Raw genomic sequence first — 23514 nt, forward strand, 5'->3', positions numbered from 1 at the left:
ATTGGGGAATGTGTGAGGTACAAAGCCACAGGGGTCCACAGCATTCTGCTTCAAGAAGATAAAAAAGAGTTCTAAGAAAGAGACCCAAGAAAGGACAGTAAAATTTATCAAGATGACAAATTAGTTTCAGTATGAAAAAAAATGTGGTATGGAAGGATCATAATTGGGAAAGCAAAATCTAGGAGCTATAGAATCATGAATTAAATTGGAAAGAAGCTGCACAGAATCATTCTCAAAATCTCAGACTACCACGACTAGGAAGTACATCCTAACTTGAAAAAGGCCAATTGAAAATCAAGATCCAAGTGGTGGTCAGATCTAAGAACTAACTTTCTGTGGGCTCAGAATGGCTCAGGGAGCTAGGGAAAATGAAGGACCAGGGGAGTGAGACAGCTGGGATGATGGAGGGCAGCAACTTGGACTTTGAAGATCCTCTTAGAAAGATAGCCACACATATATCCCATCTCTCCCTAATCTTCATCCTGCATCCCTGGCAGGGGTAGAACATGGGAACTGATTGAAAAACCTCACTTTACCTTCCTAATTTTTGCTGATGGCCATCTGGCCTTGATCCGAACACTTCCAGTGGGAATGGGGTGCTCGCCAACCCACAGGGCATCCTGTTCAGCTAGAAAGTCCTCTCCTGTCCTGAGCTGAAACTTGCCGGTGTGTAACTCACACTCACTAGTTCTGGTCCTCCTCTCTGAAGCATCTAGAATGAAGCTCCCCCTGAGGCTCTGCCTGGGAACTCCATTGGAACAGCTAAAACCATATCCTTCCCCTTCCCCCCAGTGCTCTTCAAGTTGTGGAACTGGTTTAAGGCTATTTGCTATGTGACCCTTCTGAGTTCCTCAGTGACGCTGTATGTGAAGTTGGAACACAGGAAGTTATATTGACCAGAGAAAAGAAATATCATCACAGGTCTAAATTCATCCAAACTGTATTACTATGAGCTTTGCATAAAAATAAGGAAGTTGTGCTTTGATATAAACTTTTGGAAAGTGATCCATGATTATATAAACACTGTAGGGAATTTCTGTGGAGGTTCAGAGGAGATGTTCAGCACCTTGACTGTGGTGGGACAATTTTATCTTTTCCTTCTCTACTTATTTTACATGAAGAGGCATGAATTCCCTAAGAAATCTCGAGATATTTAACCCTTGCTTTATAACTTTCTGCACCCTTACTTATTCACTATCAGCATCTCATCCCTTCTTTGAAGCTCATGGGACTGTTTTCAAATCTCTGTGTAAGCCAGGCATCCAGCCACATGAGCTCCTGCTTTCTGAAAGGGGCTGTGGCAGATGGTCCTGAGGCAGAGTTTGGGACTATCATCAACATGGGTTGGGGTGATCTCCTTCTGTCAGTCTCTTCTGTCCCTGCCAAGTGAAGGCAGGTCTCCAAAATGCAGGATGATCAATGCTTTCCACTGAGCTCAGGTACTGGGGCCACCTGTAGTTATGCTTCTCCCCAAAGCTGGTACCTTGGCCCCCTCTTCTCTGTGGCCATCACCAGAGGATGTTCCTCTCCTGGATTCTGGTCCCCTCACAAGGCTATGCTCACTTCAGGGGCAGAGACCATGCAGTGTGCAGCCCTTTCCTTAAAGCAGGCCCCTGAGCTCCGGGCTGCAGCTTCTGGTATCCACCCAAGGTCGCTCTCCATTCTGAAGCCCTCAGATAGGTGAGGTTAGGAGCTGGAAGGAACTGGTATGGGTGAGAAGGTGGTAGAAAAAAGGTTCTTGCGTGGTTCCCCTTAGTCCTTTCTTTCCTTTTCTCTCTTCTTCTTACTTCCTTCCTCTTCAAACACTTATTTCTCAATGTTGAGACAGTGTGCTCTGGACTGAATGTTTGTGTCTCAACAAAATCCACAGGTTGAAACCCTAATTCCCAACATGATATTTGGCAAGGGAGGGGGCTGAATGGTAACTAGGTTTAAATGATGCCATGAGGGTAGGGACTATGTCCTGGTTTTTTTTGGTGGCTTTATAAGAAGAACAGACCCCAGAACTAACTTTCTCCCCCCCACCCTCAACCACATGAGGAGAGAGAGAAGCAAGAAGGTAGCAGAAGAAGGCCCTTACCAGACACCAAATCTGCTCACACTCTGATCTTGAACTTCCAGTCTTTAGAATTGTGAAATAAATTTCTGCTGTTTAAGTGTCTATGACACTTTCCTATAGTAGACAAAACTCACTAAGACAAGAATTTTTAAAGGACATATTTGAAGTCTATCAAGTTATTTTAATTTTCCAGCAAGGAGTCAAATTAGTTGCTTAGTCTAATAGGAAGAAGTGTGGAAATGGGAAATAGGGTCTCATAAAGGCATAATTTTTTTAAATTTCCAACAAGATCTACATTAAGCACTTGCTGAATTCAAGCCTTATGCTAAACATATAGCACAATGCCTCATTTAATTATGCCCATAATTCCATAAGATGAGCCCTAATATGATCACCATTATTTAGATGAAAAAAATCGAGACTCAAAGAAATTAGGTAATTTTCTCAAAGTCACATAGTAAACAAAAAAATTAGATCCAGGCCAAGCCTTTCTGGTTCCACTACAGCCACCAAAAACATCTATGCAAGAGGCTCTATACAAGCCCCACTCTACCCTCCTGTAAAGAGAGGAAAACATCCTTAGGACTGCTCTACTCCAAGTCTCATTTAGCTGATGGAGTCAATATGCGGGGGTGGGGTGGGGGGGGCGTTTCCTGGGCATCACCTGCCTAGAAACTTCAATGAGAGGAGTATAAAGAATCAGCTCAAGGGGATCATCTAGGGAAGGAGCCAGAGCAAAGCCCAGCTGAGTCCCAGCCCTCTAGGTCCCCACAGTCCTAAGTAAAGCCTGAAAGACATTTGACTAAAAGAAGCTCAATAGGTAATGAGGGACCTTTAGATTATAGATTTCTGGAGACAATGTCCTACTTCTCTTAGATAAATAGATGAGTGCTACTCAGGGAAGATGTCCTGGACCCAGAGTTGGGGGCTAGAGAGATGGCCCTCCCAACCTGGAAAAAGGCTGCTGGTTATCTGTCTTGCTCCTCACCCAACCTACTGTTGCTCATTCCTCATCCCTAGGGGCCTGCCCTGAACCACTTGTCAATTGAGCTACTTGCTAGCCCCTTGACCTTGGACAAGTAACCTCTTCCCTGAATTCCTACTGAGGAAACCAAATTGAATTCTTGTTTTAATATTTACTTCAGTCATGTAACCTGTTCTTCACAAACAAAGAATATGTGAAAAGGTAAGAAAGAACCTCAGAGTTTCTTTGATCATTAGATTAAGGTGAAGGGTCCCAATGGCAATACCACAAGGCGCAGCTGTGAGCCACTAGATGACACCATCTGAGGATCTCTCCAGCTCTAGTGTTCTTTGGGTTTAGCAAAGGCCATTCCACAGCTTACGTGTAACTATCAGTCATTTGCTGCTACACACACTGGCAGCCAAACTCCCTTCTTGGCAGGCAGAGCAGTGTGGCCCTTCCCAGCAGTTGAGTGTCCATATTGGTATTTATCCATTGGCAACAATGGCTGAACACATCTCTGAAATCAATCTCTTCAGGACATTTTTTTGGGTAGATTTGAAACATCTCAGCTAGAAAGCTCACTACAATACTGTTGCTCCCCAAAAGTTTACTACATTCACTGTGAACCCCAAATACCTTTACACTAAAGTAGTAGACTACCCATTTCTCAAAACCTGCCATTGTTAAAGTGAATACACCTGTCTTTAAAGATAAACAAATGAAGAAACATGAGTCTAAGTGTTGGCAACTAGCTGATGCCAAAAGCAAATACTCTCCAGACTTAAGGATGTGAACACAAACTATGAGCACCTGAAAAAAAAATCAAAATGAATTGCATTCCCCAAGGGTGGAATGGTCTTGCACTCCCCTCACCAAATTCATAATATATTCGAAAGAAAGAAAGAAATGATGGATCATTTGAACACATGAAAGTTCCCCCAAATAACAATGCAATTAAACCAAATATAAGCAAAAGAGATGTTCTACCATCCTTCCAAAGAGTCAGTAATCAACGAGATGAGAATTTATAGAACAATTAGATTCACTATTGTTTTGTTTTAAATTGTCCATTTCATTCTTTGCTAACACTTGTAATAAAAAGTGATTCCACTGATTTGAGGTCTCATCCTGCCTTTCCCTTCTTACCCTCTGATAGAAATGTGCTGACGCATTTCTCACAATGAAGACCAGATGTGCAGGAGGCAGCTGGGGGCAGAAGGAAGACAAACAACAACAAAAAAACCCAGATAATCAACCAAATGGGTAATGAGTCCCAGCGTGCTTAAACATTGATTTCTGAGTGAGGAACTGGCGAGTAACTCAGACACTTTTACATCATCTCCAAAACACCATGAAAAGCTTATAATAGTCTGTAAGTCCTTAATGGTGAGTTGTCAGTGCTGAACATGCTCAAAAAGAGTTTATTCTTGCACAGGTATGTTTCATGTATGGAATAGAATTTCTTCCAACCTTTATAAGATCAATCAGATTGTGAACCTCCAAAAATTGAAGTCTTATGTAAGAGCTACGAGGTGGGAACCAAAATCAAGTATCCTGTTTCCTCAAGCAGTTTATGCTTTTCTTCTTAAGATTCTCTCCAGTCTTACTAAAATTTTCCATCCTGAGGGACAAAAAGGAGCTGTTGCTTATATAAGTAACAAATGAGAGAGACAGGAGAGGGGGATTGCTAGAGTTTGGATATGGGATGTCCTCCAAAGGCTCACATGTTAAAGAACTGATCCCCAGCCAATGGTGCTATCAGGCGGTGGTGAAATATTTAAAAGGTCAGGCCTCCTGGGAAGTCTCAGGCCACTAAGTGTATGCCCTTGAAGGGGATTGTGGAACATCCACCTCTTCCTCTCTCTTTGCTTCCTGGACACCATGAGGACGCCATGAACTTCCTCCGCCATGTGTTCCTGTTTTGATACATCTGCTATTACAGGCTCAAAAGCAATGAAGTCACCTGACCCTGGAATGCAACCTCCAAAACAATGAGCCAAAATAAACCTTCATTCTTTTTTATTCGATTACCATAGGTATTTATTACCAGAATGGAAAAGTGACTAACACAGGGTTCTCTTGGAGAATGTAGCTCTGTTCCATCTGTGGGGAGAATAAGGGATGCACTAGCATCTGAAGCCACCTTATTAGTTATCTAGTTCCTCAAATTCAGCAGGACCTTGCACCAAAGGCCCATGCTGGAATTCCACATCTCCCTCTTTACACATTCTGGCAGATTACTGACCGAGTTCTATGAACATGATGTGTGCTCAATAAATAGAGTGACATAGTTTATAAATGCTCATATGGACCCAAGGCCAACTGTTAATGCAATAAGGAAAAATGAACCAGTGCTGTCCAAACAGATGTAGGCCACCTATGGTGGGCAACCCAAGGTGGGCAGTCTCTCAGTGTCTCTTCCTCATAGGCCTGGATCCCTTCTCTGTTGTTTGTATCACATCCTTGAAATTTAACATGTCAAATGTAGAACGTGAGGGAGGCAAATTGTGCCCTCCTCTATGATGACTATGTTAATCTGCCACTTGCCTTCATTATTTGTTCTTTCCCTCTTCCTTCTTGGTTTTTGTCTGGGCACATGGCTGTTTAGAATAAAGACTCAATTTCCCAGCCTCCTTTGCTGCTAGATTCTGACCAATGGGACACCAGGTCAAGGATCACATGCAACTTTAAGAAGGTTAAAGGAAGACATGAGCTCTTTATTTCCTCTTCCTCCTTCCTAATTTGGCTAAGGAGGTGAAAGTCGGATGTTGAAGGGGACACAACAAGATTCAAGACAGACAATAGGAGCCTGAGTTCCTAATGATGATGTTCAAAATAAAACCCTGGACATTTTATCTCCATTATGTGTGAAAAAGATAAAAGTATTTTTTTTTCCAACTAGAGTGAAAGTGTTCTTTTGTCTGTTTTGTTCACTCCTTTATCTCTGGCACCTAAAAGAGTTCCTTGTGTTCAATAACAGTATTTTAAATAAATCAATCTTATTAGGGGTTTTCTGTCACCACAAATACATACAATCCTAAATGATATAATGACTTCAATTCCCCACTTCCATGTTTGTGGGCACTCTCTCTTCTCACTCATACTCCTCAGGGAAAGATTGCTTTCATCTCCAAATGGTAGCAATTTACCCATCTTCTCAGCTCAGCAAGTTGATTAAATGTAAATAAACAGTGACTTCCTTCTTAGTGACTACACTCTGCCAACACAGGAATACAATTCATCCCCTGCTAACGATCTCCAGATCATGAGTTCAGAAAGGCCCTATGCTCACTCTGGTTTGAAGACAATGATTCTGAGTCCTATGATGGTCTTAAGAGACCTGAAGGTACTAGGGCTTACTTGAAAGGGGAAGTGAACACTGTCCATGCTTGGAAATCTCAGTTTATATGCACTTTCAGGTGATGCAAGAAAATCCTGGGTGATAGGGACTGTTAGTAAGAGACCTAAAAGCCAAGGTACCTCACCTCCACCCCTGATCACTCACAACTTCTTGGTATCTCATTTCCCCAACTTGGCTCCAGGGCAGAAATAGTTTTAATCTTTTCTCATAGTCCCAGAGTCCCTCAGAAAATAAACATCCTGATCAAAAAAGGTCAAATTTAATCAAGTCTAATGTACAGAGTAAAGAAATATTTGAGTGTACTAATCAGGGAAATATCACAGAGATCTTTAGAAACGATTTGCCTGTCTTTCAGCAGACTGCAACAAAACATTTCCATGCTGATGAAATTCAATCTTTAAAGAGGTGAAAAGAACACATTTACATATGGGCATATTATATATCTATCCACATATGGGCATATTAATAGTTCTTTCCATCTAATAATCTGATTTCAAACAAAAAGAACATGTCACATGCCAATATATTATAAATACAGTACTTATATTCATGCAGGTTTCAAAATGTACTGTTTGTCTTCTGGTACACACAGCATTCCTTTACCTGAACCCAAGCCAATATTGGCATATTCCTTATAATTTTCCTCTGTGGGATATGTTTTGTTGGTTGATTGTTTTATTTGATTTCTAGCTCACTCTTTCACGGAGAATTATGCTTTTCAAAGTTTCAACTCCACATAGACGTATAGTTCAAACTTTCCACCTTCTATGGGCTCAAAAATTCATTCTCAAGCCAGGCGCAGTGGTGTATGCCTATAACCTCACGGGCTCAGGAGGCTGAAACAGGAGGATCGCAAGTTCAAAACCAGCCTTAGCAAAAGTGAGGTGGTAAGCAACTCAGTGAGACCTTATCTCTAAATAAAATACAAAATAGGGCTGGGGATGTCACTCACTGTCTGAATGCCCCTGAGTTTAATCCCCATTACCAAAAAAAGAAAAAAAATGTTCTCCTCAGTGTCTATAATTCTAGAATTCACAGTGCAGGAGGGATTCCCGGTAGCCATCTCTTCATCTTAGGGTTACTTCTACTCTCTGCAGTCTTAAAATTTTCTCCTCCTTTCCCTTCCTTTCCCTTCCTTCCTACCTTCCTTCCCTAAGAACTTTCTCATATCTTTGCCCTGTTTCACTATCTGTATTATTTAAAAAAATTAATTTGTTTAAGTTCTTCACTTAAAACTTTAAAGTTTTCCTTACTGGAGACAAGGGGTAGGTGTTTCTGCAAAGTAGTATACACTAATTTTTTGTGTAATTTTTCATAGTGAAATTCATCCTATGTATATTTCACAAAATAATGTATTTATGCGGGGAATGCTACAGAGTATACAGTTCTCAATGTATTCTAATAATTTATCTTCTGAAGAGTCTAATGGCACTGAACACATAGTTTTTTCTTAGTTCTCTGGGACATCATAGGAGGGAATTCAGGAGACATGAATAATAATTTAGAGGACTTCATATCATTTTCATTCATTTGTCACTTTTATTTTGTGGCAAGTGCCAAAAAGAGAGATTCTGCAGTTTGCATCCTTCTAGTAAAGTCTAGAATATTATTTTTGTTATGAAAAAGTTAGGATTTTATCTATTAATGAATGTAGCAAATACAATGAATTTGCTCCTCTTAATTCTATTACCTCAAAGCTCTGTGTTTCATTTAATTTTCTTCTACCTGGGTCAGCCAACTGGTTTGGAGAGCATCTCCCTGAGAAAGAAGCTTTTCTATACAGGGGAGAACTGGATCATGTCTCAGTCATTTGTGGAACTCAAGACTCAGCATAGAGCCTGGAGGATTTTCAACATGCAATAAGTATTTGGTGAAGGAGTACATGGATTCACTCAATAATTGTTTGTAGGGGGGAGGTAGTGAATAAAGCAGTAAATGAAAGAGAAAAAATGATATTCATGTTCTAATAAATCCAACCTGAATCTTGTCATTTATTCATAAACATGAGCTCCTTTGGGCCTGACTTTGGGACCAAAACAGATAATTACTCCATAGAGCTGGAAGTAGATGAAACCACTCAAAGAGTTCATTTGGGCATGATGGGACTCGCTAATTTATAAACACTAAACAGGTCTTAAGTGCCTATCTGAAGACAAAGGCAATGTCAAAAGCAGAAGGCCCTGAGCCCAACATAGGGTTACTTCTACTGACATACAGACCTGACACAGACATAAAGATTTATTTTAAAAAGTACCTTCCCATCTAACATTGATGAATGGACATTTACTGTATGACACAGGCTTGACAGCAGGTTTCATAGACACCCCATACCTCCCTCACAAAGGATGGGACAAGATGGGGACCAGATGCTGATGAACAGCACTAGGCAGGTCCCTGAGTCTCCCTGTTCTACTTCACTCTAAGGACAAGGAAATGTCAGAATTGAAACGGTTATTTCAAATACTGAAGGTGTCAATGACCAAAAGGAGAGCAACTATCTGGACAGGTCTAGCAGGGATGTCTGAGGCAGGAGAGTTTCCCACAGAGAAAACTAGCCAGACTGTGTAGGCCAGGGCCACAGCCCAAGACACTCAAGCCTACAATTGCTGATCTGGCCCTTTGCCATCTACCCCTAAAGGCCCCTTCATTAATTCAAAGGACATGTCATCCTACATTGCAGCTTAATGAGCACAAAGTCAACTGAGTGAGTCATCTGTGTCTGCCTCATAAGCTCTGTGCTTTTCTCAGCACATTTTCCCACCTCCAGCTCCCAGTCCTTAAAGTAAAGTGATAATAACAAATAACTTCACATGTCAAAATGGGGCAAATTCTGGTTCCTAAAGGAAACACTGTTCTGTGAGCAAGGTATTCCCTGCCTCAGAAGGAGAGGGGAGTCCAAGAAACTACAAAGCCTTCCTGTTTCAGCTCTGAAATTTCTTGAAAGCTCTTTAAAGAAAGTGAATTGTGGGAAATTTTTCTTTTGTGCACGTTATTGTATTTTCTGTATGCATCACTTTTACAGTTAAAAAAAAAGGATTGCTTTTATGTCAGAAAACTAAACTTTAAGCATATAGTAAAGAACATTTATTTTCTTCACCACAATTCTACAATTTAATGGCAGAATTTTTCTGAATTTCTTCTCCAATTCTCTTATTAATGTCTGTTCTTTTGACAAAATAACCAAAAGCTGTTCTCTCCAATCAGACCTAGCAAAGCAAACACAGAACAGTGTATGTAATTATTGGGGAATATAAAAATTCATCTAATTTGAATATCCATTTATTTCCTCATTCTCCAAAAGGATAAAAATAGACCTAAGCCTATAGGCAAAATCAAAGAGTAAAAATGAAATTATTCCCTTTAAGTAATAAGTTGGCCATTCTTCTGTGAAGGTATGTAACTGGGAAAGAGGTTAGAAATCAAAGCCAGTATTTCTATTATGGAACTACAGATACATAATATGTAAAGGGACTGACTCAACTTAGAAATCCAGATCCTGGGGCAGGGGCAGAACTGTGAAGGCCAGAGAAGCCCTATCCAGGTCAATATGGTGACCACCAGCCACTTGCAGTGACTCAGCACTTGACATGTGCCACACCTAAACGGAGATGTGATATCAATGTAAAAATTCCACCTGGATTTCCAAAATTTGGTGTGATTAAAAGAACATCAGGTATCACATCAATCATTTGCATTTATTACATGTTAAAATAGTAATTGTCTGCATATCTTAGGCTAAAAAAATTACCCAACTTAATTTCATCTGTTTCTTTTTCCTTTTCTTAACTCAGCTGCTAGAAAAATTGAAAGTATGTGACTTGCATTTGTGGCTGATGTTATTTTTTTTTCACACAGTATTTGTTAAGAGGTTGAGACACTTGAGTATTTAGCCAGTGATTTCTTATTATTTACTGTCTTATCTAAAATTGGACTCACAGAATTGTTGTAAGACAGGAGAAAAGCACAATACTTAGCCACATGACAGAATCACAATAAGTATGATTTTGTTTTCCTCAGTTGTGTTTGCAATGAAAAAGATGAAGATCACAATAGCTCAAGGCTCTAGTTCCTCTCATTGTCAGTTAAGGTTTATTTAATTCTGATTAGAGACGGTCATGTCTTTGAGGCTGCTGGCTGCCCTGGTGGCTGCTGAGTTCCTCACCCACTAGGACAAAGTGAAAAGGAAGCAGTACTCAGAACTGAAGGGGTTTTAATCACTGGTTTTCTGTTTTCATGAGTGGTGAGGAGGATTGAGAAAGAGAGAGAGAGGAAGAGAGACCTGACACAGACATAAAGATTTATTTTAAAAAGTACCTTCCCATCTAAAATTGCTGAATGAATAAATAAATGCAGTATATACAGAAGTATGGTTTGAAAGTGTCCTCGCCCAAATTCATGTGTTAGACACTTAACCTCAAAATTAATATGCATTTGACCCAGCTATTCCTCTTCTCAGACTATACCAAAGGACCTAAAAACAGCATATAACAGGGACATAGCCACATCAATGTTTATAGCAGCACAATTCACAATAGATAAACTGTGGAGCCAACCTAGATGTCCTTCAGAGGATGAATGGATTTAAAAAATGTGGCATTTATTTACAATGGAATATTGTAAATAAATGTGGCATTTATTTACAATGGAATATTACTTGGCAATAAAAAAGAATAAGATCATGGCATTTGCAGGGAAATGGATGGCATTAGAGAAGATTATGCTAAGTAAAGTTAGCCAATCCCAAAAAAACAAATGCCGAATGTCTTCTCTGATATAAGGAGGGGGTGACTCAAAATGGGGTTGGAAGGGAGAGCAAGGGAGGAAGATTACCTCTAGATAAGGAATAGGGGTGGGAGGGAAAGGGAGGGAGAAGGGGAATAGCAAGGATGGTGAAAGGAGACCCTCATCACTATATAAAATACATGTATGAAGATGTGAATTTGGTGTCAACATACCTTATATATAATCAGAGATATGATAAACTATGGTATAATGGTGTATTAAGAATTATAATGCAAAAATAAATAAATAAATAAATATTTTTAAAAATATGTTAATGATAATTAGAAATGGGGTCTTGGGAGGTAATTAGCATTCGATGAGTTAACAAGGGTGGGGCCCCAACATGGCCTTAGTGGCTTTGTAAGAAGAGGAGCAGATCCCTGAGCCAGCCTGCTTGCTCTGTCTCCTCATCGATGCCCTCCAGCATGTTAGGAGCCAGCCAGAAGCCCCTTTCCAGATGTAGACCAGACGTCGGCACCTTGATATTTGACTTCCTGACCTCCACAACCTTAAGAAATAAAGCTGTTCTTCAATGAATCACCCAGTCTGTGGTGTTCTGATACAGCAACAACACAAAGACTAAGACAACAGAAAATGGAATGTCACTCAGCCTTAAACATAAAGGGCTTTCTGACTTAGGATACACCATGGAGAATCTTGAGGATGCGACCTTGGCTGACTAGAAACTTATAATTGTGAGAGCTGAAATATTGTAGAAGAGCCAAAACTATCCTGGAGTACCTTAGGCACTTTAATAGCCACTTACCTTATTTTTTTAAAAAAATTTTAAGCAGAGTTTTTAATGCAAAAATATACACAAGGGAGCAAAGGGCAAGAATTTAAACTACGTGTAAAAGCCATTGACCTTAACTTTGTATCTGATCCATATTCTCATGACTATTATGTAAACATCTCAGAATGCATCCCTGAGCCTGGAAGACCTCCAGCCTCCAAACCCTGAAATTTAGAAAGTTACAAAGAAATACTGAAAACCTATAGAAGAGATTCTCCATCTCTGCTGTGCCCTGACTCCCTGATGCTCCTACCAATGTAACTGATAAATGTTTTGATTTATGACTCTCTTTCGTTGGGAGTATAAAAGTTCATGGACCCTCTTCTATAGTGCAACATGTCATCTAGGGTAACTTGAATCCAGCAAACCTGAGTTTTAAATGTTCAACATCTTTAGCAATTAGAGAAATGCAAATTCTATCTCACTCCAGCCAGAATGGCAATTGTCATAAATACAAATAACAATAAATGTTGACAAGGATGTGGGAGCAAAGGTACACCTAATATATTGCTGGTGTGACAGCAAATTGGTGCAACTCTGGGAAGTAGTACTGAGTAATATTCCATTGAGTATATATACCACAGTTTCTTTATCCATTCATTAGATGGATAATTGGGTCAAATGGTAGGTCCAAAACTTGAAATGGAACTACCATTTGACCCAATTATCCTATTCCTGGGCATATACCCAAAGGACTTAAAATCAACATACTACAATGATGCAGCCACTTCAATGTTTATAGCAGCTAAATTCACAATAGCCAAGCTATGGAACCAATCTAGGTGCCTGCCCCTCAATAGATGAATGGATAAAGAAACTGTGGCATATATACTCAATGGAATATTACTCAGTCATAAAGAAGAATAAAATTATGGCATTTGCTAATAAATGGACAGAACTGGAGAGTATCATGCTAACTGAAATAAGCCAGTCCCCCAAAAACAAAAACAAATGTTCTCTCTGATATGTCGATGCTCACACACAGCAAGGGAGGGGAAGATTAGAAGTTCATTGGATTAGACAAAGGGGAATGAAAGGAAGGGAGGGGGATGGGAGTAGGAAAGACAGTAGAATGAATAGGACATAACTTTCCTCTCTTTATGTATGAATACATGACCAATGTAACTCCACAACATATACAACCACAATAATGGGATCCTAATTGGAACAAGTTATACTTATTCTATGTATGTACAATGTCAAAATACACTCTTCTGTTATGTATATCTAGAAAGAACAAATAAAAGTGAAAAGAAATTCAATGGCAACAAAATGTAGTTTTTTCAAACACAATGAGCTGTGTGTAGTTGCTATAACTCTCACCAGTAGCCTGATGACATGTAATCATGATTGATGGTGATGTTTAGGGAGCCCAAGGTTTAATAGCTAGGCTTATATAAGGCAAGAGGAAGAGATTAATGTATGTAGCCCTCATGACTTTATAAATTCAAACTTTGGGAATATTAATAAAAATATCAAATCATATTTGTGCACTGAGAAAATTACTATTAAGTAAAAAGAATGAAATAAATAGCAAAGATGCCCTTTCCATAGCCGTATCAACAAATCCTGCAGCAATCTTCAGGTTTCCAGGAGACTCACCCCCATCACTCTTCCACAATCACTAAACATACTTATTAAGGCATTCATAGTTCAACCATTGGAAATGGAGCTTTTCTGACTAAACTTCAAATAACACATTTTAACTAGCCAACAATTCCACTGTCCAAAGCATTCCACTTAAATGAGATTTGTCAATGACATAAATTAAAACTTATTTCCTTGGACCCTTCCTGCATCATTGGCTGGAATCTGGCTGGTCCTGTTCTCACCTAATCAGAGGCTGAGGCCAGGGATAGTGTCACAGCTGGTGAGGGCAGTAGGGGTCACTCAGAATCATGCAGTTGGCTTTTTGGATAAAGAAAAATAAATTTGCCCTGGTGAGCTGTTTCTAAGACTATAGAATCTCCGGAAAGACTCAAGTCTGAGTTGACATTTTATGGAATTATTTATTACAACCTCATAACTTCTGTGACCCTCTCCACCGGTCCTAGGACTCTATCCAACCATGTAGTATGCTGCCTCACTCGTGCACTCCATGAATTTCTCATTTGTCCAAGAAGGCAGCTCTTACCACACATCTGCCATGGATAACTCCTCCCTAAGATATAGTTTGGGCCTTCTGGTTTTAAAGACAGGGGATCTGGAATTTTCTCTTCTCGAAAATGGGGTAGTGAATTCAGGATACTTATACTGTGACATTTAATTAAATATAAAGTATTGTGCAATCAGAACCTACCAGGCTTACGCTCAGCCCTCTGGGGAATGACAAAGCATAAAATACAGCTCTTGCTTTCAAGAGGTTCTCAATTATTGGAGAAATAAAGCCATCAGCAAGAAACAATCACACAAAAGGGCCAGGGAATCAATGACTAAATGTCACTAAAAATGACAAGAGGAGTTTAGAGGGAAAGGGATCAAGAGACATCGGATGGGTGCTTGCTGCTTTCCTGTCCTGGTGCCAGGCACCAAAGAACAGCTTTAAATAAAATGGACTTTCATCGAGGGACTCGCCATCTAGCTGGAGAAGCAGAGGGAACACTTTGACTTCTCAATGTGGGAAGCAGGTCTTTGAGGACAGAGTGTAAGTAATCACAGGAGAACAGATTGGATAAACAAGACCAACCAAAGTGTCAAGAAAAGGAATGTGTGGCCTTCAGGAATTAAGAATGGCCTGGATAATTGCAAACTGCCTAGTCCTAAACTGTTTTCATTTCAGAGTGACAGAGGGACATAGCTCTCCTTTAAATTATGTTACACTTTTCTTATTGTAATCACCTTGTGTATCTGAATCTATTTGAGCCAGGATACTTACAGGAATCCAGAGAGCCTGCAAAGGGGCTTGAGATGGAAAATGGGCAGAGTTCTGATTTTGCAGCAAAGACTACCTAAAGTGGATTGTTCTCATGTTCCTAACTGAGCAATAATGCACCACGGTTCCCAGCAAGTGACTATGAAAATTTAACAAAGCCAACCAGATAAAAATTTAAAAGGAGAATGAGTGAAATATTACTCTTCCCATATTAAGACATTAAATTCACATACTTTCTTTAAAGTTTACAGAGCTCAAGCCCTTATACCATAGTTGCTTTTCCTAAAAACCTGGGGAAGAGCAGGTCTTACTAATCCCATTTCCCAAACATATTAATTACATTATTAAAACATAAGAAGGATAGACTGTGGACCAATGGAACAGAATAGAGAATCCAGAAGTACCCACTTAAAGATGCCTGATTTTTGATAATGGTGCAAAGCAACTTAATGGAGGGCAGATGGTCTCTTCAGCAATTGGGTATTCACAGGGAGAAAAAGCAAAACAATACAATACAAAACTCTTTAACCTAAATCTTACTTCACATATAAACATTAATTCAAAATTCATTATGGACTATTTTTTTCCTAGTACTGGGTACTGGGGATTGAACCCACCGATACTCTACTACTGAGCTACATCCCAGCTTTTTAAAAATTTTATTCTGAAACAGGGTATCATTAAATTGTCCAGGCTGGCCTGGAATTTGTGATCCTTCTGCCTCAGCTTCCTGAGTGGCTGGTATCACAAACATGCCCCACTATGCCTGGTGTAAATATTCTTGTTTCTAGTTCTTCATTAAATATCATTTTCTGGTATGTAGTTTGTCTTCTCATTCTCTTCAAATGACCTTTTTTTTCTTTTCAATAATAGTTTCAATAAAAGCACACATAGCTTTTGTTGAGATACAGTCACATATAATTCTCCCATATAAAGTCTACAACAATCTGATGGTCTTTAATGTATGCACAATGTGGCACAAACTGCCACCAAAATCAATTTTGGAGAATTTCAACGCTCCAAAATTAAATTCTATGCTTCACATGAACTTTTGCAGAGCAAAGTTTTTGATATTGATGAGGTTAAATTGATCAGTTTTTCCTTCCCATAGAAAGCCTAAGTCTGAGAACTCTTTGCTTATTCCTAAAGCCAGAAGACTTTCTCCTAAATCTAGAACATTTATCATTTTACATTTTTAAAAAATTCCTTCTTTTGCAGTTTCTCTAAAACTCAAAGGCAGTTGCATTGATAATCACCCTGCTTTATCCCAGCATAGCCCCTGGAAATATCTCTGAAGCAGAAAGAAGCCTCTCATAACTTGATGTCTAGAATCACTGAGAGGCTCTCCTCAGATATTAAATGTTCAAAATATAACACAAAATTATGTTCATTCAGGCCTGGGCAGAGGTGCTTTGAGAGTACCACAAAAAGCAGGAGCAAACCCATGGCCTTCAAACAACCACACTCAGAGCAGGCGATCAGAGCAGGACAGACTAGGCTCAAGTCCTTAGCAAACTTGGGGCTTCATCTGGGAGGACGTGGCTGGAAGACAAAGAGCACACATGGTCAACAGTGCAACGCCCTTCCCAGAGCCAGCCCTAAGCCACTTCAGATGAAGATGGAAAATCTCCACAGCCACAGATCCTAAAATATCCCTTTTATTTTTCTTTATCCGGGTTTCCTCTTAACGTCAACTTACAGGACAGGGACAACCGTCAATAGCAACCTTTAAGGGGCTGTTGTGGCACATATGCTGGCTCAGATGGATTTTCTGGGTATTCACAGATAGCTGAAAAACTAAAATATCTCTACCCACCCCACAGAAGAGGAGCATTGTTAACAAAACACTGAATGACTGTTCACATAATCTTAAGCATAAAAGTCGATCTAACAATTAACCAGGAAGTCATCTCTCCCGTTAGATGCCCTTTTACAGGAGAGTGAAAATTGAGCAATTTAATTATAAAGGCATTAATATGGGTGATTTATATGAAGCACCTTCCATCATTTCTTCTAAAATCAGCCCAGCTTCTTCATTTTCCTACAATAGCACCTGCGTTGATGGTGGTCATGAGTCTGTGAAGACTTATCCATGCCTTTCCAATCACCAAAAATTTCCATCTGAGTTCTCCCATTGAATACTTTGCATCATCTTCTGTAGGACTCTGATGCTCTGGAGTAAGTGGCATCAGACAACAAGAAGTCCTCCTGCGGGGGCTGTTCACAGGACGACTGGTAGATGAGTTGACCTGCAACCTCTTCACACTCGGGTGGGGAGCACCTTGATAATGTTTTGCCCATTCCCCCACAACTTGAATACCTTTAATTTTACTACCAAGAACCTATTATTTCTGGTATTTATCGTTCTGACTAGTAAGTCTCTAATTTAAAAAAAAAATTCTATTTCTGATACTGACTCTGCTAGTTTCAGAACCGCAGGTGATAATTGGAATCTGAAGAGCTGAAGTTTTTCTGACATAATACCTGCAGCCACTCTCCTGCAGGATGAATTTTCTCTTCTTCTTAAAACTGATTTGTTGAAGTAACATTGACATGCCTATGTCTTCATTGAATAAATGTTTATTCAATTCCTTTCTCAGTTTTTAATTGGATTATTTGGTTTTTATTTGTTTGTTTTGGTTTTGCTTTGTTATTGAATTGAAAGAGTTCCTCAGATATTGTGAATGTAGTAACCCCTTACATGGTCTGCAGATATTATCTTCCATTCATCTAATTGTCTTTTATTTTGTTGTTTTCTTTCCTGGGGAGAAGATTTTTTCCTAGATACATTCTATCTGTCTATTTCTGCTTTTGTTGACTGTGACCTTGGTGCCATATCCTGGGAATCACTGCCCAGTCCAATGTATAGAAGCTTTGTTGCTATGCTTTCTTCTATAACTTTTATTTTCAGACTTTAAGTATTTAATCAATCTTGAGTTGGCTTTTGTGGATGATGTGAGATAAGGGTTCAATTTCGTTCCTTTGCACAGAGATATTGCTTTTTTTGTTTGTTTGTTTAAATCACAGAGTTTAAGACCTTCTCCTGGAATTGGACATTTGGAGAACCTGGTAGTGTTCGTGCTGGTTCAGGATGTTAGGAGTAGTTGTTAATGAGGAATGAAATGTGAACCTATAACATAACTGGTCATAGGGTTTCTCTGAAATTGCCTTTAATGAACAATCAAGTGACTCACAGAACAACAACAGATGTACTAACCCTGGGAATAAACACAAGGAAACAAGGGGAGTCATGTAAGAAATGGGTCAAGAAGAAAATATCAACAGGGCTAACTCCTGATAGGATCCACTGAGGTCATTATAAAGTTAGGATTTATGACCATGCGTTTCTTAATTTATTTCAGGAGGGAAATTTCATTCTATCACAGGTGCACCAAGATGAAGTCTGTCTGGTCACTGACCCCAGCACCCTAATTTAACTTAAGATGGATGTGTAGTTAAAGCCTGCCTGGACAGCATGGCTGCCATGACCGTTCCAAGAGGACCAACTGGATCAAAAACTCCTCTGTCCAACGTGAAGGAGGAGTTAACATCTGATTGGTGAAGATTGCTGAAGGCAGAACGCAGCTGTCCCAATAAACATCAACAATAATGAATTTGGAAGCAGCGTTGTGTCCTTGTTTTCTGCTCAGATACCTCTCTCTCTCTCTCTCTCATGCTCTTTGCTTGAGCCTTACTCTCACTCATAATACACTTCTCTACTTGACTTTCCATGTCTGACTTTAAATTTTCTTTTTCCTGGATACAAGAACCGAGGTTTGGAGCTTCAGCTCCCCACTTTCCTGTGACACAGCACAACCAATGAGCTGGAATCTGCAGTTCCTCAATGACATTGGTATGTGACTTCAGTTTTCTATCCGTAGAGCAAAGTTAACAACAGCACACTTCCAGGCATGCCTAGCAGAGAATGTGGCATACCATTATTGATAAATGGTAATATCTGCATCCCTGAACTCCATGTTCTCTTTTAATTCCACCTAATCTGTCTTTTCTTCTGTCTACCTAATTCTTCAGCCTCATCACTTTCTGTACCCCTCAGACTCTTGACTTCATCTCCCATTAGCTTTGTTATATGTGCTGTTTGTTCTGCCTGGAATGTTCTTCCCTTTCCTCTTCACTCATTAACTCCCAGTCCTTTATCACTTGACTAAGGTGGTGTCTGCCAGATTTCTATATGGTAAAGTTGCTTTTTTTCCCTTTGTAATTTAGATATTAGGTGTCCACCAAAAGCTCACATATGAGGCAATGCAAGAAATATTAGAGGTGAAATGACTGACTGGGTTATAAGAATCTGAACCGAATCCGTGTATTAATCTCATGCACTGATTGGTAACTGGGGTGACTGTAGACAGGTAGAGTGTGGCTGGGGGAGCTGAGTCATTGGGAGTATGTCCTTGGAGTTTCTATTTTGTCCCTGGTCTGCAGTGTCTCACTCTCTCTTTTCTGGAGTATTGTTCTGAGCTACTTTTCTGTGTCAGATCCTTCTGCCATGATGTTCTGCCTCACCTCAAGCCCAAAGAAATGGAGCCAGCTGTCTATGGACTGAGACTTCTGAAACCATGAGTGCCAAATAAACTTTTCCTCCTCTAAAATTTCTTTGTCAGGTCTGTTGATCACAGAAACGAAAAAGCTGACTAAAACAATAAAATTTTATGAGAAGATACTTTGAAATTATAATAAGATCCTGTTTCTCATTGTATTTTTATCCACTAATGTTAGCAAACATTGGCAATTCTTGCTTTTTGTGGATATTGCTCTGCTAAATAGTGATTTTTCTATTTCTGTTATTTCTTCTACATATAGTACAGAAATCAAATTTATTCTATGGATTATAATCTTATATTACCATTCTTTACTCTGTTGCTTAAATTATCCCAGGTTTGGCCACTCAAGTTGGTTCTGTGTACTTTCAACATGTGCAGCACTTTTGAGCCCTTACTTTCTATTACCACAAGATATTAGAGGTTCATCTTGTATATTTCCTGCCCCATCCATGTATCCCACAAACCCTCCATTTACACACACACACACACACACATATATATATAGTATGTATATATATATATATATATATATATATATATATATATATATATATATAGTGGTAGATGGACACAATTCCTTTATTTAATTAATTAATTTATTTTTGTGTGTTTTGAGGATTGAACCCAGTGCTTCACACCTCACATATGCTAGGCAAGTGCTCTACCACTGAGCCACAACCCCATCCCCCTCCATTTTAATGGAGAATGGGATTAGAAACGAAGGTCTGGGTGCCAGAAATACTCATTGCTATTAGAGTGTTATTGCTTTAGGCCCTCTTGGCAGTGAGAGGTAGGAGATGCATAGATGTACACACATATATGCACACAGCAGATCAATCTCTCTCTCTTATCAACATAAATTTATAGGTGATTACTATCATTAGGGGCTAATACCCCTAATTTTCATCTGATACCATAGGGTTTATTTTAGTCTTTCCATTTTCTTTGTTATTCCTTTGTCTGCAATTGAGAAAACTGATTCTCATTTATTCTAGATATTTTATATCTATGCTTTATCTCTCATATCTATATTTACTGAATTTCTCAGTCCTTTTATAAATTTAGTTTCAGAATTACTAACTGATACCTCCTCAAAAAATACATTTGCTAGCTATAGTATTTATGTATGTTTATTTTGTCTTTGGTCTCACAATGAAAAATAGTTTCCTGAAATTAGTTATCACTTTGAGTTACTTTCTTCCCCATCCACTGCATTGTGTTAGTTATTCACTTAGAATACAATTAGGTAAACTGACAACTGCTTATATTTTGTCTCCCACCTCATCTTGGTTTATTTTTTGTTTACTTTTTTGAAAATGTAAAATGTAACTAAGGTTCTTAAAGTCAGAGCTATACACAAAGGTATACTCAAAAAATGAGAGAGACGGCAGGGTTATATAGCCAAAGGTGTGCATAAAAATTTAGAGCCATAATGCACAATCTACCATAAAATATGTAAAAATAAAATAAATATTATCTGAAAAAAAAAACAAGTAGTAGAATGAACAATCCATACAAACCAAGAGTCCTGGGTTCTAATCCCATCCATCCGGCACTAGGAAAGTCCTTTAAACTCTCTGAGGCTACATTCTCGCCTCTAAAAAGGAATTCATATTATGTATCCTTGTCTTGTCCCAGGGCTGTAATGGTGACCCCAGGACCTAATAGGCATTATCATTCCATGAAAAGTTTCATGTACCTGGTATGCAAAAGGAGATGGTAAATGGTATTAATTCAAATTGTCCTCAAAGATTTGCATTGAAAACTAAAATCTCCCAAAGGCTCAAATAACCTGTTATGTTACTGAACAGATCAAACTTCTGCTTCTTAACTCAGGTCAAAGGTATAACTATTATCATAAAGAAAATCTGATAATTGGTCCTGAATCCAGTTGGAACATAATGTTGAAAGAGGATGAGGTCATAAATTGCACCCTCTCACAAACCATTCCAGAAGCTTCTATGCTTCTTTTTCCCTTGTGCTGAATCTTGCCGGGATTTATTAAGAATCCACTATGAGCTAATTACTATACTTTAAGTGGAGGGGACATCAATGAAAATCAATGGCATGGTCCCTAGCCTCAAGGAACATACAATCTAATGATAACCACATATAAATGATAAAAACCTACAAAAAAAATTAGAGGTTGCCAACATGTATGGTGAAAGACACAAATAGACTGCTTGGATAAACAACAGTGTGGGGGGAATGGATCTCGAATATGGTGATCAGGAACTAAACACTATAGGGAGTGGCACTGAAGTTGCGACCTAGGTGACAAGAAGCTCTTGTGCAAGCACAAGAGAAAGTGTTGGAGACATAGAGAAAAGTAGCTATAGAATGTCCAAGGCAGAACAAAGCTTCATGGGTGCTAGAAGCTATCAGAAAGATTAGTTGGCACATAGTGAGTTCGGGCAAGCAGCCTCAGACACTTTTCTGAACAGACAGGCAGAGCCAGGTGACACTCAGCCTAAGAGACGGTAAGGATGGAGAGCACATTAGAAATGATGTGGTCATGGGTGGACACGGTGGCACACATCTGTAATACCAGAGATTCGGGAGGCTGAGGCAGGAAGATGGCAAGTTTGAGGACAGGCTTAGCAATTTAGTGAAATCCTGTCTCAAAATTAAAAGTTCAAAAAGGGGGCAGAGATTGTAGCTAGTGGGTAGAAAGCCCTTGGATTTAATTACCAGTACTGGAAGAAAGAGGGTGGGGGGTTATTTTTACCTCTTCTCTCATTACCCAAAATTCCAATAACAAGTTTCACCACCGCTATTTTCAAATACCACGTCCTGCTCCCAGAGCAGCTTCATCACCAGCTCAGGACTTAGACAACATCCTTCACACCCACATTACAGCCTGGACAATGCTGTCTGGCCCCCTCAATTTTTCCTCCAAACACTGACGCTTTGCTCTGCTTTCAGCCATGGCCCCAATTTTCCCCATCCAAACTAACACGGAACTTTCCAAGGCACTTTGTAACTGATTTCCCCCATGGGTGACAACTTAGAGTGACCCAGCCCTGTTGCTTGATATCAGAATTTTCACAGCTGTCAGGGTGTTTTTGCTGCCCTTTCAATTGTTATTTTGAAACACATATGAAATATTTTGGATCCACAAGTCGCTCAGGAAATTCTAAATTAAAGCCCTTGCTGAGCTGCAGCTGGCCTAGCCAGGGCTCCTGACCCCAGGGTCTGCGCTGAACAAACAGACTTAGGTGCCTCTCAGGCCCACTGCATGCTCCAAACGCCACTCCCTACTGTCACTCTCTTGAAGAAGGACTTAGGTCAACAAACACATAAGCCACATCCTCCCACAGAAGAAAAAAATGAACAATTAATGCCAATAAAATTGACTATTGTCTCCCTCACCACTCTTCCAGCCTCCTTTCCAAAAACTTCTACTGAGTTGGAATTGTATTTACTCTTTCAAACCCAGAGCTATATAGAGAGAACATAATGGATCCCAGACAGAGGGAGTAGCATGTAAAAGGGAGATTAGTATCTTACTCTTATTTTTGTTTTATTGAGTATCTTCAGATGTCTTCTCGGCCTCTTAAACTTGATTTAGTAATTTTTTTTTTTATTTTAGTAATTTTAAAAGACCGTGTTTATGTACTTTCTTAGGATGCTGTTTTAGTTGCCAACCAAAGCAGAAAAGAATGATGTTTAGTTGCAGAGTTTTGAAGCCAGCTTAGTATTATTCCTTAATGACTCTTGTTACTGAGAAAATGGCATTGGATCATTTAATTTGGACTTTATTGCTCTACCTCAGTTTCTTCATATGTAAAATGGGGACATATCAGGCGTACTCTTTGGAATTTTTACGAGGACTAAATGAATTGAGGCATAGAGCGTGTAAAACTAGCTGGCACACTATGAATATTTAGCAAATGTTATCTATTGCTATTTGTAATTGATCCAACAAAAAAAGGGAAACCTAAAATGTCACTGAAAATTAATAGCAAAGGAAGCATCACGCAGCTGATCTCAAAAGATCCCCAAATGTACATAATACCCCTCAGAGCTAAAAAGATTTCAAATGCTCTTCAGAGGTAGCCCCAAACATAGACAATCAGAGCTTAAAGATGGGGAAGAAATGCACAGATGTGTGTGGG

At 39.3% G+C, this 23514-nt stretch overlaps 1 protein-coding gene across 3 annotated transcripts in view; it reads right to left on the bottom strand.

Annotated features, from left to right (window-relative positions):
• Window positions 1–23514, bottom strand: part of Adamts12 (ADAM metallopeptidase with thrombospondin type 1 motif 12) — a 299954-nt gene that overhangs the window by 137112 nt on the left and 139328 nt on the right. The gene's annotated exons all lie outside the window — the stretch shown is intronic.

Source organism: Marmota flaviventris, chromosome 5 (assembly GCF_047511675.1).
Source record: "Marmota flaviventris isolate mMarFla1 chromosome 5, mMarFla1.hap1, whole genome shotgun sequence".
NCBI classification, from domain to species: domain Eukaryota; kingdom Metazoa; phylum Chordata; class Mammalia; order Rodentia; family Sciuridae; genus Marmota; species Marmota flaviventris.